At 38.1% G+C, this 16,718-nt stretch overlaps 1 protein-coding gene across 7 annotated transcripts in view; it reads right to left on the minus strand.

The window, feature by feature from the left end:
* tcf12 (transcription factor 12) overlaps positions 1–16,718 on the minus strand; it is a 330,257-nt gene that overhangs the window by 156,956 nt on the left and 156,583 nt on the right. The window lies entirely within an intron of this gene.

Here is a 16,718-nt window from a genome sequence, read left to right on the forward strand (position 1 = left end):
AATTATTTTTTTAAACAAGATACAGGTAAAGTAAGTTCTTGTCAAAATCTTCCTTTTCAACACTGAGCATCTAATTATCCATTGACTTAGCATGTATGGGGCTTGCTCAATACAGACAGACTTCCAAGTTTGCCTTCGTAACAGTAGCTGCAATTAAAATGCATTGCTTTGAAACTCTGCCAGATGTGTTCAAGACTTAATAAAGGCACGAGGTATAAATGCTGGCATTTTCTTGCACACTTATCTCTAAGGTGCCAACCCTGCTTATGCATGCAATGAAACACCAGCTAACCAATTATTCATCACATAAAATGATCCAGGTCCACAAAAACAAACAGAGAACAAACTGCACTGCAATACTTAGCACTTTGAGGTCCAAAACAACTTTCGTCTGCATTTTTAATAAACTGTTGAGTAAACATTGTCACATATCCTGCCACAAAAATAAAACCCATTTAATAAAGGTACTTCAACATTGCTCAGCTACAAGACATCCTAAACTCCTGAGAAGACAAGCTCAATATAAACTGTTACAGTTCTAAGTATTCAAGAGCTTCATTGTTGATCATTGAACTGCTCAGTTTTTGACTGAATGATTTCAACATTTTAAAACAGCAATGTGAAGGTACTAGTGCCTAATTTTAAATAATTACTGGCATTTAAAACAACAGTTGAACATTTCAAAAAAATGCAATATAAATTGCAACCTACAATTCACTCAAACTTCAATTAATAATTTCTTCATTGTCCTTTGTGAATGTACTCCGAAGTAGAATAGTTTGTTTTATATACAAAATCAATAAACAAGACAACTCCTCACATTCATATCCTGAACTGAAATGAGATCAATTGTTTTTAATCCCACAAGGAAATCTCAGTCCATATCACTTAAATTTAAAGTAGTGTACAATTGTCTAGGAATGTTATTTCCATTCAAAATAATTCCACACCTTTTGAAATTCAGTTTCGTACAGCATTCATGTTTAAGCAAAAATGGCCTAGGCTTTGTGATTATTATCATGGTGAACCTGTTAGTGTTTGCCATTACTACATGAAAAAGTTATGCATTGTTGAAAATAAGGTGCAACTCAACTGAAGTCGTAATTACTATTAAATTATTTATGATCCTGAAAAATGAATTTTAGATTTGTAGAATGTCAAATTTTACCATGGCTTTTCTCCTGTCTCCTGTCTTTTCACCACCACCGCACGCCATTACTATCTAATAAAACCATCTAACATCCCCCTGAATGCCTCAATTGAACCTGTCTCCACTGCGTTCAATACTCTATTCTATGTGAAAAAAGATTTTTTTCCTCACATCACCTTAAATCTATGCCCAATTAACAGTCGGAACAATTTCTCCCAAACTACTCTGTTCAGCTATACATGATATTGAAAACCTCTACCAAATTGCCTTTCAGCCTTTTTTATCTCCAAGCAGACCAATCCCAACTTCTTCATTCTATCCTCATATGTGAAACTTTTCACTCCTGGAACTACTCTTGTAAATCGCTCCTGCACTTTGTCTAATGCATCCACATCTTTTTCATAATGTAGCATCCACAGCTGTACACAATATTCCCACTGAGTTCTAACAAGTGCCTTGTACAAATTCAACATCACCTCCTTGCTCTTGTATTCTATGCCCCTATTAATAAATTCGAGAACACCATGAACACTGACATGTTGGAGGTTGAGGGGTAAGCTTAGAGGCTTATAAAATCATGAGGGGCATGGATATGGTGAATAGACAAGGTTTTTTTTCCCCAGGGTGGGGGAGAACAGAATTAGAGGGCATAGGTTTAAGGTGAGAAGGGAAAGATTTAAAAGGGTCTAAGGAGCAACTTTTTCCACACAGGAGGTGGTGCATGTATGGAATGAGCTGACATAGGAAGTGGAGGAGGCTGATATAGTTACAACATCGAAAAGGCATTGAGATGGGTATATGAATAGGAAGCATTTAGAGGGATACGGGCCAAGTGCTGGCAAATGAGACTAGATTAATTTGGGATATGTGGTCAGCATGGATGAGTTGGACAGAAGGGTCAATTTCTGTGCTGTATATCTCATATGAGTCTACCTCCAAGGCTCAATCAGCAACATCATGAATACTATTCACTTACTTGAATAAGTGCAATTTCACTAACACTCAAGTAGTTTGACAAATTCCAGGACAAAGCAGCCCGCTTGATTGGCATCCAAATACAACTCTGACCTGCACTCTGTTCATCATTGATACAAGAGCAGCAATGCCTGAATTGCTGTGCTCTTCCAGCACCACTGATCCAGAATCTGGTTTCCAGCATCTGCAGTCATTGTTTTTACCTACAAGAGCAGCAAGACCTACACTTACATGCTACACTGCCATAATTCATCAACGCTCCTTCGACAGCGCCTTCCAAGCCCGTGACTTCTACATCTTGAAGGACACGAACAGGAGGTACACAAGATCACCACCATTTGCAATATCCTGTCCAAATCACACACCATCCTGCTTGCAGTGGCCCAAGAAGCAGCACACCATCACATTCTCTAGGGCTGTTAAAGATGGGAAATAAACGTTGGCCTAGCTAGGGATGCCCACATCTCATGAACAAAGTAAACTAAAATGTCAGGAAGTGTCACAGTCATCACTCCATTGATCCACACATTTTGAATATCTGCTATCAGATCACAATAGCCACTTATATAGAATCACAGGATAATTCAGGCACAGAATTTTGACCCCTTGTGCCCATGCTAGCTCTCCCAAGGAGCAATTCACAGACTGCTCCTGCCCCACTCATTATCCATACCTTGCTTACGCTTTCTCTTCAGATATTTAGAACATTTAGAAAACACAGAAGAATTTACAGCACAAGAGGAGATCACTTTGCCCATCATGGCCGGATAGCCAAAGAAATAGCCACCAGGCTAATGCCAATTTCCTACACTTGGTTCTGGTCGCTGCAAAATGACAGGACTTCAGATTCATATTCATAAACTTTTAAAATTAAGTCACAATTTCTATCTCTATGACCCCTTTCAGGCAATCAGTTCAAGACTCCTACTACATTTTTCCTAATTTCCTCTCTTATCCTTCTACCAATTATTTTAAATTATGACCCTTTGTCACCGCACCATTTGCCAACGAAAATAGATCTATCTCGGCCACTCTATCCACCCCCCCTGCAATCTTGTACACCTCAAACAAATCTACCAGCCCCTTCTGTTCCAAGAAAAAAAAATCACAGCCTATCCAATCTTACCCTATTGCTGCAATATTCTTAAATCGATAACATGCTTGCACTTGAATGCAATCCTTTCTATAATGAGGTGACCAGAACTATACAATTCAAGTTGCAACCTAATCAGTATTTCACGTAGCTCCATCATAACCTCCCTGCTCTTATAGTTAATGCCTTAGCTAATAAACCACTTTATCAACCTATTCTCAGATCTTCAGAAATCTGTGGTCATCACTTCAAAATCCCTCATTTCTTCTCTGCATCCCAATATCCTTCCAATTACTGTATTGGCTCTATTTGACCTCCCCAAATCCATACTGAGTTTCATTTTTCATTTGCCTGCACATCTGACCAGTCCAATGATTCCTGCCTGTGCTCAATAGGTTGTTTCCTAATGACGAATCACACATATATTTATCATAAAGGTTTATAGAATCATGAGAGACATAGATAAGGTAAATAGACAATGTATTTTCCCCGGGGTGGGTAAGTCCAGAGGGCATAGGGTTAGGGTGAGGGGGGGGAAATTTAAAAGGGACCTTAAGGGGCAACAGTTTTATTCAAAAGGTGATGCGTGTATGGAATGAGCTGCCAGAGGAAGTGGTGGAGGTTGGTACAATTACAACATTTAAAAGGCATCTGGATGGTTATATGATTCGGAAGGGTTTTGAGGGATATGGGTCAAGTGCTGGTAATCGGGACTAGATTAGGATATCTAGTCAGCATAGACAAGTTGGACCAAAGAGTCTATTTCCGTGCTGTACATCTCTCTCATTTTTGTGTTCTACATGTCTCCCAATAGAAACAGAAAATGATGACAATTTCTCTGGTAGAACACTTATACTTGAAAACTGAACACCTATTCAGGATTCTGAGGTTGATATCAACACAATTAAGCAAATGTACTTTAAATATTATGAGCGTGTTGTTCAGATTCCAAACAACATTATTGCTTGCCAAGACAGACCACAGACTGAAATCAGGCATTGTAGATTCAAAATTAGTTTTTATTTTAAATGTGGAGATCAGTTCCTGAAAATAATCATGAGTCTATTTGGGATTTCTAGAACACAAAAAAATTATTAAACAAGATAAATATTAAATTTCTTTCACTCAATAAAAAGATGGGAAAGATTCCATTTCAAACCACAGAAAAGGATTCAAATTCACACTATTCCTTGTAAACAGAACTCTCATGAAGAGTGGGCATCATCGCCATACCAACATTTCTGCTCAGGCCTACAAAGCCAGACCTGATTTGGATCTAGTGAATTTTTGCACATTCATTGGATGCTTTTTTCTGGTATCAGAAATCTCCGTGCAAAAATTAAATAAACTAAATTACAAAAAACTAGCGTCCATGTTCAGCAGTAAATAGGAAGGCAAATGGAATGTTTTTACTTCAAAGGAATGGAGAATCAAAGGAGGGAGGTTTTATTAACACAATGTGATACAAGACACTAGTCAGATCAGGCTTCATTCCTGATGAAGGGCTTACGCCTGAAACGTTGATTCTCCTGCTCCTTGGATGTTGACTGACCTGCTGTGCTTTTGCAGCACCACACTCTCAACTCTGATTGCCAGCATCTGCAGTCCTCATTTTCTACTAGTCAGATCATGCCTGGAACAACATGAATAGGTTTTTGCTCCTTATCCAAAAGGACTACCTTGTCAGGAGAAGTTGAGTCGGTTGGGGCTGTACTCATTGCAGCTTAAAATACTGAGAGGCAATCTTATTGAAACAGTCAATATTCTTAAGGGATTTGACAGATTAGGCACAAAATGTATTTGTCAGATAATCTAGTACCAGCAGGCATAATCTCAGAATAAGGAGTCACCTATTTAAGACAGAGATGAAGAATACTTTCTGTCACAGGGTAGTGAATTTGTAGAATTTTGTTTTACCATAGAGGGCTGTAGAAGCTGCGCTTCTATATTCAAGGCTGAAATGGGCAGATTTTAGCCAGAAAGGGAATTAAGGTTTATAGGGGAAAAGGGAGGAAGGTGGCGTTGAGAATTATCAGATCAATCATGATCTCATTGAATGACATGTAAGGAGATATATCAGAATAATTAAATATATTCTTACTATAAAGAAAAGTTACAAGGGGACAACACATTGTCCTTCGTTAACTAAAGTAGTTAAGCAAAGCATCAAATTTGAAGAAAACATAAACATATAAAGATGAGCAGCAGGTCAGCTGTTTTCACAAAATATAAAGAATAGTGTGGATCAACTGATAGATTCATCAGGAGAAAAATGTTAAGAGTATGAAAGGAAGCTGGTTTGTAGTGTGAAACAAATGGCAAGAGTTTCTACAGATACTTAAAAAGAAAAGTGAATGCTCTTATGCTGAAGAGCAACAATGGGAGGTTAGTAGTGATAACCAGGAAACTGCAGATAAAACGAACAAATATTTTTCTTCTGCCTTCACTGTAGAAGATCCAAAAGTAAATTAAAAGTAAAATCGGGAGGTAAATAAAAGAGAGGAACTTAGTGGAATTAGAATTACCAGGGAACAGCACTGAGCTAACTGCTGATGCTGCGGACAGAAGGGTCACCCAAGTAGTCATGAACGTCATCCTGGGGTTTAAGAAGTGGTGGCTAATGATTATTTTTGCATAAAGTAGCTCATGAAGCAGACAACATAGTGCATAAAATGAGTCTTTTTCAGATTGCCAAGATATAATGAGTGGATTCCTGCCAAGACCTCAGCTTCTTACAATTTACATCAATGACTTAAATTAGTTTGGAGATGAAACAAAGATAGGGAGGAAAGTATGCTATGAACAGATTATGACAAAGCTGTGGGCAGATATAGAAAGGTTGAGTGGGTGGACGAAACTACTGCAGAGAAAACATGAAGTTCTTTACAGTAGCAATAAGAATAAAAAAGTGTAGAGTTTGTCAATACTATTTACTTTTAGTTAGAGGGACCTAAATCTAACAATCAACTCAACTTTTAAATTAGCCATCAATCAGCTCTGCAAGTGCAGGGGGTGTCAAGTCAATGGGGCACAAGCAACATAGTTTTGAAAGAGTTCTAAGTTTATGCAGGTTGTTAAATGGAATATCAGCTGAGAGAGCAATGGAACAGTCTAAATGTAATAAAGCTATGGATGGGGGCTTCAGCAGCAGTTGAGGGGTAAGGTCAGGCAATGATACAAAGTTGGAGGTTGACATTCACTGTGATAAAACACATACATATCAGAGCTCATTTCAATTTCAATGATAACAAAATGTTCTGATCAATCTGGTTTCACACTCAGACAGTTACCAAGGGACAGCATAATCTCCGTATCTACAAAACAGTTTGTGGCAGGAAACAAAGACTACAGCTTTTGATTTGCTAATACTACCTGGAGAAAACTTTTGTGTATCCTGTACTGAAATTTGGGTAAGGAATGTGACACGTCAGACAACTGAGGGGACAAGAAAGATGGTGGTGACGTAATTTAAATGTCATCACCATGCATGATGAACCAGACACTATTTTCTGGTGATATCACAGAGGAACAGCACATAAATGAGAAATACCATGCAACAAGACAGGATAGTTCGTGGGCTCCAGATGACTGTTCACAGAAAGAGAAAGAAAAATCAGAGGAGCATGCCAAGCTGTGCTATTCTGGGTAAACAAATTCATATAAATAAAACCTGAATAGCTGAACTTTCCTTTCCCCTCAGTAAGCAAATTGATTGGCTGTGACAAGTGTTTCAAAATCAATTTAAAATTAAAGTGATGAATTACATTTTTTCAACAGTAAAACACTTGCACAAGTGCTCTTTTCAAAAATTACAACAAAATGTTATGAAAAGTTAGCTTTGGCCCACAATTACAATAATAATCAACATATTAAAATATCATAATTATTTGGTTGACAAGAGCAAAGGACTCTTCACGCACACCACATATCTTGTGTTTCAAGTGACAGCAAGAAGCCTCACCAGTTTCACATTTTTCATACAGAAATCATACTTTGTTTAATTATATGTATTATACCAAATTATATGGTATAACTGATTTAGTACCTTGTGTTTGCTTGTTAACATGCTGTCACTAAAGGGAAATGAATCTCAAAATGAATAGACTTCCTGAAAATGAACGACTTTTCTCTGTGAAAAGATAAAGACTATGTGCTTTCAGATCACAGTGTGATATAGATGCAATATAAGATTGCATAAATGTAAAGCAATTTTGAATGCTGAGCAAAAAAGGCATTTAATTTCAAAGTTATAGAGTCACACAGCACAGAGACAGTCCAACTGACCAAGTTTCCCAACTAAACTAGCCCCATTTGCCGGTGTTTGGCCCATATCCTATTCCTAAACTTTTTCACATATCTATCCAGATTTATTTTAAATGTTCTAACTATACCTGCATCTGCCACTTCCTCTAGCAGTTCATTCCACATTCAAACCACCCTCTGTATGAACAAGTTGCCCCTCAAGTACCTTTTAAATCTTTCTCCTTTCACCTTAAAGGTATGCCTTCTCGTCCTGAACCGCCCCCTGCCCTAGGGAAAAGACTTTTGCAAAATGACCTTAGCTATGACCCTCATGATTTTATAAACCTCGATAAGGTCACCACTCAACCTCCTATGCTCCTGTGAAAAACGTCCCAGCCTATCCTGAAAACTCAAAACTCTCCAGTCCTGGCACCATCCTGGTAAATCGCTTCTGAAGCCTCTCCAATTTAATAACATCCTTCCTATAGCAAGTTCACCAGAACTGCACTCTAAAAATGCCTCACCAACATCCTGTATAACCTCAACATCACATCCCAACTCCTACAGTCAATGGTCTGAGCAATGAAGGCAAGTGTGGTAAACACCTTCTTAACCACCCTATCCACCCGTGATTCAAATTTCAATGAACAATGTACCTGAACACCTCGGTCTCTCTGTTGGACGTGCTATCCAGGCCCTACCATCAACTAGATAAGACTTGCCCTTGTTTGTCTTACCAAAATGCAATACCTTCCATTTATCCAAATTAAAATCCATCTGCTACTGCTCAGTCCATTGATACAACTAATCAAGATCTCTTTATAATCTTAAATAATCTTCTTCAGTGTCAACTATAGCATCAATTTTGGTGTCATCCACAAATGTGCTGACAATGCCTCCTAAATTCTTACCTAAATCACTTATATAAATGACAAAAGTAGACCCAACACCAATCCCTGAGGAACACCACTGGTCACAGGATTCCAATCCAAAAAGCAATCCGCCATCATCACCGTGTCTCTGACCACCAAATCAATTTTGTATCCTGAATCCCATGTGATCAACTTTACAAATTAGATTACCATGCAGAACTTTGTCAAAGGCTTTACTAAACTCCATGTAGACAATGTCTACCGCTCTGTCTTCATCAATCTTTTTGGTTATGTCCTCAAAAAAACTCAATCATGCGAGACACAATTTTCCACACACAAAGCAATGCTTACTATCCCTAATCAGTCCTTGCTTCTCCAAATACATATAAATCTTCTCTTTCAGAATCCCCTTCAACAACTTTACCCACCATTGATGTCAGACTCACAGATCTAGAGTTCTCAGATTTCTTTTTAGACATGTTCTTAAATAAAGGCTCAACATTAACCGTCCTCCAGCACCTCACCTGAGGCTGTAGATGGTACAAATATCTCTGCTCGGGACCCTGCAATTTCTTCCCTAACTTCCCACAACATCCTGGAATATACCTGATAGGTCCCAGAGATTTATCTACCTTTATGGTCACATGAAATCGATTACCCTAGTCGTACGATAGAGTCAGGCTGAATAAGATAAGACTTGAAGCTGAGAATTGGCAAATATACAATTGTTGAAGCTGTGCATGTTACTTGAGCATAACATTGGTGGATCTATGCTACGCAGACTGCCAAGGCAGAGTTGAAGAGCTTCTGCAGATTTGCATTATTTTTGGTCTAAACCATGCATGGAGCTCAGATTGATTGTGCACTTTTGTCAGCTGGGGATCAACCCAAATTGAAATACTTGGTGAAGAAGAGTATTTTGAAGAGTATTTTGTGAGCAAAATTGAAGGCATATGCTGAGTGGACTGCCAAGCCAGCTTGAGAGATGTCTTTGTTGTATTTGCGATAAAACAAATAATTTATAGCTCATAATCAATCACAATGTTCCTGTTAATTCATGCTTAACTTGAGATGATTCCAGCTTTGAGAATAAAAGTAGTTACCAAAAACATTATTCAGTGTTTCCTTTATTTGACTGTTCTATAGCAAAAATGCCTTTTGTTTGAAACTATGGAATCCAGTGGTCTCATTTTTCAGTAAAAAACAAGGATTTTGGATTTTTGTTTTTTTTTCACAAAAATGTTGACTGAAATCATAACATTGGCCATAATGTGCTATAACCATTCTATGATTCTAGACAGGCAAGCCTGGGCTTCATGGATGATTATTTTGTCATAATTCGTTCTTTCTTTAACAAAGACAGCCACATGATCTGCAGCTTTTGAGTTCTATATTTGGTTGCTAATGAAACGTCAATTTGTTTGGAATTAATTTTAATCCTCAAGCAACAGTTTTACACCTGATGGTTACAGCAGCCACACAGTGAAACTCATTGTATGAGGTTTCTCTATAAATTTATCTGCACCAGGCAGTTTGTACCTGAACTAAGTTGCTTCCACTTACAAATATCTATATTGCACTATTAACAGCTGTCTCAAACAGGTTTTACATTTCATATTGTTTAAAGAATTTAGATTTAGAAAGATTGTAGAAAAAAATGTATTTCAAGTTTTGTGGATTAGTGGGGTGGTCTTTTTAAAGGGATCACTTAAAGTTCATTGTGAATACTGGAGATTTTTTTAAACAATACTTCATAAGGATCACGTGACAACTGCATCCCTTGCTGTAGACTTTTTTTGAGGCTGTTTCTTGAAAGTGACTGCCTCAGACAGATTCTTGTTTTATCTGTTTTATTTAGAGGAAGCTTATTAAGTTGGTGAAAAGCCTGCGAAGAACCAGCTAAGTTGGATAGAAGCCTGCTAAGAAAAAGGTGAGTTCAAAGGAGACCTGTTAGGTGATCACAGCCATTTCTGAAAAATGTTGTACATCACTTCAAGGTGAAACCTACTTCTTGAACCTTGGATGACCAGGGATGTTATGACCTTGGTCAAAATGAACAAGGAAGCATACATAAGGTCTTAAGGATGGGCACTGACAAAGCCCTTGAAGCATATAAGGAAAGTAGGAAACAACTTAAACAACAAATTAGAAAGGTTAAAAGGGGTCATGAAAAGTTGTTAGCAACATGATTAAGGAGAAGATCAAGGCTTTTTATACATATAAAAAAAGCAAGAGAGTGGTCAAGGAAAGGAATGGCCCACTCAAGGACAACGGAGGATTCTATGTATGAAGTCAAAAGAGGTAGGTGAGGTCCTGAACAAATACCTTGTGTCAGTGTTCACCAAAGAGAAGAAATTGATGGAGGATAACCTTGAGAAAGGCAGTGCTTAATTTCTAAGCAAAGTTGCTTTTAAAAAGGAAGAGGTGTTGCGTGCCTTAGTAAGTATTAAAGTCCTCAGGTCCTGACGGGATCCATTCTAGAATATTGAGGGAGTTAAGAGATCAAATTGCTGGAGCATTAACAGACATCTTTGTATCTTCTTTGGCCACAGAGGTCCCAGAGGACTGGAGAATCATCAACATTGTCCCATTGTTTAAGGGTAGAGGGATAATCCAGGAAATTATAGGCCTGTGAGCCTCATGTCACTCGTAGGGAAATTATTGGAAAAGATTCTCAGGGACAAGATCTATTTAGAAGCAAATGGACATTTAACGATAGATAGCATGGTTTTGTGCAGGGAAAGTCATGCCTCACTAACTTGGAGGTGGTGACGAAGAGGATCGACGAGGGCAAGGCAGTTGATGCAGTCTACGTAGACTGCAGTGAAGCCTTTGACAAGGTCCCTCATAGCAGACTGGTACAAAAGGTAAAAACACATGGTGTTAGAGTGAGCCAATAAGATGGATACACAATTGGCTTAGTCATAGGAGAGAGAGGATAGTGGTGGAAGTATGCTTTTTGGAATGGAGGACTGCAACCAGTAGTGTTCCACAGAGATCAGTGCTGGGATCTCTTCTGTTTGTAGTCTACATAAATGATTTAGAGGAAAATATGGTGGGTCTAATTAGCAAGTTTGCAGACAATACAAAGATTGATGGAGTTGCAGATAGTGAGAGGATGGTCAGAGGATACAGCAGGATATAGATCAGTTGGAGGCATGGGCAGAAAAAAGATAAGAGTTTAATCCAGCCAAATGTGAGGTGATGCATTTTGGAAGGTTAACTACACGTAGAAATTATACAGTGAACAGCAGAACTTTTATAAGTATTGATACGCAGAGGGATTTGGGTGTGCAGGTCCACAGATCACTGAAAGTGTCAGGTAGATAAGGTAGTTAAAAAGGCCTACAACATGCTTGCCTTCAATGGAAGGGGCATTGAGTATTAGGATAGCCTAATATGCTGCAGCTTTTTTGAACTTTAGTTAGGTCACACTTGGAATATTCCGTACAGTTCTGGTCACCACACTCCCAAAAAGATATGGATACTTTGGAGAGGTACAGAAAAGGTTTGCCAGTATGTTGCCTGGAGTGGGGAATTTTATCTAAAAAGAAAGGTTGGATAGACTGGGCTTTTTTTCACTGGAATGCAGAAGGTTGAGGGGCAACCTTAAAAAAGTTTGTAAGATTGTGAATGGCAATGGATAGAGTGGAAAGTATGAGGCTTTTTCCCAGAATGCAAGGGTCAATTACTAGAAGACACAAGTTCAAGATGTGGGAGAGTTTAAAAGAAATGTGCAAGGCAAGTTTTTCACACAAAGAATAGTGAGTTCCTGAACATGCTGCCAGAGGTGGTAGTGGAAGCAGATAAAATAGCAGCATTCAAGAAATCCCTGGACCAATACACAAATAGGAAAGGAATAGGGAGATGCAAATGCTGTAAATGAAGACAGTTTTTGTATGTACGGGCCTGTTCCTGTGTAGTATTGTTCTAAGTTCTTCTTTGGAAACAATGACTGAAAGAACATCAAGATTATATTGCCTGAATAAGCTGTGTATGCAATACTTCAGAGACAATTGTGCCAGAATATCAGGGTAAGAGACTCCGCGACATCCTAATCTTTATCCTTCTGCCTACATGAATAGCCCAACTCAAAGAAAACCAAACATATAAACAGAAAGCAGGAATCATCAGCAGTGCTTCACTCGAGGCCCACTGAAGATGTTACTTAGTATGGTGACGAAACATCTGGAAATGAACCTTCCAGCTCAGCGAGCAAACCTACTTCCATGAACAACCCATTGGACAAAGTATTTGTGATCAATAGAATGTGGATCCGAAGTCAAAGTGCACTCCTCTAGCCTCTGTCATAATACAGTGTAGTTTGCAAGTAGTTTTGAATGAAGGAGCAAGGGCAAAAAGAGAAGGACTTACTTTTCATTCATCATGAAAATGGGTTGGTTTAGAATTTAACTTGACTTAATACCAACACAATGCTTGCATTGACGTAGTGCCTTTAAGGTGAAAGCATCCTGATGTATTTCACAGTGACATAATGCAAAAATAACTGACTGAGACAAAGGAGGATATATTCAGAAAGATGTTCAAAAGTTTGGTTAAATAGCACAGTTTTAAGTATTTTAAAATGAGAAAAGACAGAGGAAAGACAGGGGATTCATTGAGTGAATTCCACAGTTTATGGGCCTTGATACAGCTACCAACAATGGGCAATGGATATGGGACTATGCAAGAGCAGAGTCAGAAGAACACAGTTCTTGGGAGAGTTGGAAGTGGTGACAAAAAGCAAAAAGGCAAAACAGTGGGAGATTTAAGCAAAAGGATGAGGATTTTTAAATTATTCTACTAATTTAGAGTTTGTACAAATCAGCAAGACTGAGGTGATCATGACTTAATGCAACACAAACCCTTGAAAGGATAACAAGCCAAAGAGAATCTAGAAAGGACAATGAACACAGGAGATTGACTGCAGACTAGATTATCATGTATCTTGTACTCCAGTTGAAATATTCTTTGAAATACATCCAAAGTATAAAAGCCACTTTGTGGGAAAGATGATATCCCAAACAAAGAGGTTCAAGTGTTCTCCATCAAGCAGATGAAATGGGGACTTTTAAAATCCTAGGTTGACATCCCGAATACACACAAATGTAGCATCTCCATATGAAAATGATTTATACACTGTATTATCGAACACAGAGTGGTTAGTAACCATTGCAAATTTCAAGACACACGAATCTCGGAATTCCACCATTCCATTATTTAGAATTATTCAAATGCTGTGTTTATTTAATAATCTAATGATATACAAAAAGAGTTCTATATTTTTAACAAATATTTATACAACTGTTCAAAACAGAACTTCATCTCTGTGGAGATTTGGTCTGCTACTGCATCATAATAATGGGCTGAAGTGATTCAGCTGTTCCCCAAAGTAAATAAAAGTGATATTCTGCATCATGATGTTTTTAAAAACTTCAAGGATTTTTCTGCCCAGGTTGAAAGAACACTACACCATCAGCATATTGTGGCATAGGAAAACAGCAAAAACTGTCCCTCCTGATCAAAAATTTAAAATGACTTTCAGAAAATTCTAACTGATATTTTCAAGCAATCAGGTATGTCTGAAGCTTCATTAAAATACAATTTAATCTTACCCAAGGATTAACTTTGTAAAATGTAATTTCTCACACTAAACTAGAAAAAAATACACCTTATGATTGCATAATTGCCACCACCTAACTGAATCATTCCAAGTTGAATCCAAGTCAGATTCTATCCTGACTTCTATGTCAGCCAGAAAAACATTAGTTCTAGCATAATTGATTTCAGTGCACTTGGGCAAAGAGGCAAGGTGGAGGGAAGTACTAAGAACCAGATGCCTATTTCTGCAAGTAGTTTTGAATGAAGGAGCAAGGGCAAAAAAAGAAGGACTTACTTTTCATTCATCATGAAAATGGGTTGGTTTAGAATTTAATCAAATTACACTGGATATTGCACACAGCAACAAAATCCGATTCAATAATAATACACCTCCTACTTATGTACTTGGCTCATGCTCATCACTTGGACATGCACAAGAATGGGTGAAGTATTGCACCATTACATTGATTGAATTTAATAAAATACACAGCACAGTGAGTGCATGCTGATGCGAATACTCTGGTGGAAGTTCCTCCCATCCATCTTTTCCGGTCTGACTCTGTAGCACTATGACTGTCTATTCCGTGTTTAGATCCAACTTTAAGTGCTATTGCCAAGAAACTTCCTAAATATCACTACTAGCTAGAGTGGCGATGCTAACTCTCTAGTGCCAGCAAGCACAGCTGCTGGACAAATGCACTCTCCATCCTCCTTTCCTTGCCAAATTACTCATTCAATTCTGAACAATGAGAAAGCAGAGCAGGAAAATATCCAAGTACAACACACAGTAAGATTAGCAATAAACTAAAGAATCCTTGCAGAGGTCAATGACAAAACAAGTTTTCAATTCTAATCACCTATAGTTCATTCTGGCACTTGTTCCTTCCTGTGAATATCAAAAGATCACTGCATCCCTATTTTGCCATTACATCTTAAATTGCCAACACAGCCTTTAACATTACTATTTTTAAGAATACAGTCGCCATGCAAGAAATGAAACAGAGACAGAATTACAGAACGTCTCCAATTTTGTTTAGTAAGCAGCAAGCATAAAAGCACAAACACAGCCCAGCACAAAAGGAAATCTATCACTTGCATGATTATTTAAAATTATATTCTAGGTATGTTTCCCACTGATTCCTATAAATGGATGAAAGTTGCAGTCAATGTCTGAGCAACATAACTGGCAAACAAACTCAAGCCATTAGACACACAACATCACAGAGTCATTGTTTTCTGCATAAAAAAACAAATGTGACATGGAAGAAAGTCTGCACCTTTCAGGTAATGTCAAAAGTACTCGTAATTAATGTAAAGTCTAAAATATGTGCTGTTCTATGATCCTTTTAAGTGTTGCAAAATAGGTCCAACAAAATTGTTCTTTGAAAGTATAATCAAAGATCCAATGGGCCAAATGGCTTCCTTCTGCTTAATACTTGTCAAAAATATTTTAGATTAGATTAGATTACTTACAGTGTGGAAACAGGCCCTTCGGCCCAACAAGTCCACACCGACCTGCCGAAGCGCAACCCACCCATACCCCTATATTTACCCCTTACCTAACACTACGGCAATTTAGCATGGTCAATTCACCTGACCTGCACATCTTTGGACTGTGGGAGGAAACCGGAGCACCCGGAGGAAACCCACGCAGACACGGGGAGAACGTGCAAACTCCACACAGTCAGTCGCCTGAGGCGGGAATTGAACCCGGGTCTCTGGCGCTGTGAGGCAGCAGTGCTAACCACTGTGCCACCGTGCCGCCCACACAGCTAGGAAAGCCGCCCACACAGCTAGGTACATCAGGAAAGAGTCCGGTCTTTTCAAAAAGTAGTCTTGATAAGTTAAAGTTACTAATTCCATATTTAAATGCTATACAAATGCACAAAATAATCCATAAATCAAGTGAAGTAATTCAGTTGTGAAAAAATCTCAGCCTTTTGGCCAGACCCTAATTTTTAACAGTACCTAACCTAATGAAAATTGTATTCAGTGGACAAAATACAAATATATCATGTTCAAACAGTACCATGCACAAAGTAAAAATTCAGGAACTATAGTCTTGTAGTGCTTTCACTTTCTCAATGTAGTCAAATTTTTTTTGTAGAATCCAGACAGTGTGGAATTACTATGGCAATTTTTTATGAACATTTACGAATACTTTGCAATGGAACAGCTAGCATCAGAGCATGCACATCATCATCTATCTACACTGATTAATTAGATACCCAATCTGTGAATCATAGTTTCCGCAATGCTAGATTCAAACTCCCGTCAGCATTTATTTTGTGCAGTGAAGATTAGTATAACTGGAGGCAGTACATTTCAGAAATTGCTGCGACTGTTAAAAAGGACAGGCAAGTGGTTTTAGTAAACTATTTTTTTGCCATGTTTGGCCTCGTATTTGCAACATTTTACTTGGCATTAGTGTGAAAACAATCATCAAGCCAATATTGCTACCAATGGTCTTTCTTGATACCAGAAAACCCACTGATGATAACTCTTAATTGTCCAACAACTGAGTACAACATGCCATCTAGATAGGGAGGGAACTAAAATATATCTAAGATTATTTTTCCTTTCTTAACTTGAATATAATAGACACAGCAGGAAAATAATTAAAATCACAACTTTTAAGCAGAAGCAACAGCCAAATGGTTCCATAGTCTCTACTACTGCCAGTCTTGTGCATCTAGAATGAACAAACTACAAAATAATTTACCCTACTGAGACTGTCCCACAAAAGGATGGTTGATCTACGCCTCATTGATTTATGCACCTTTGC

The sequence above is a fragment of the Chiloscyllium plagiosum genome, chromosome 36, assembly GCF_004010195.1.
Source record: "Chiloscyllium plagiosum isolate BGI_BamShark_2017 chromosome 36, ASM401019v2, whole genome shotgun sequence".
In the NCBI taxonomy this organism is placed as follows: Eukaryota; Metazoa; Chordata; class Chondrichthyes; order Orectolobiformes; family Hemiscylliidae; genus Chiloscyllium; species Chiloscyllium plagiosum.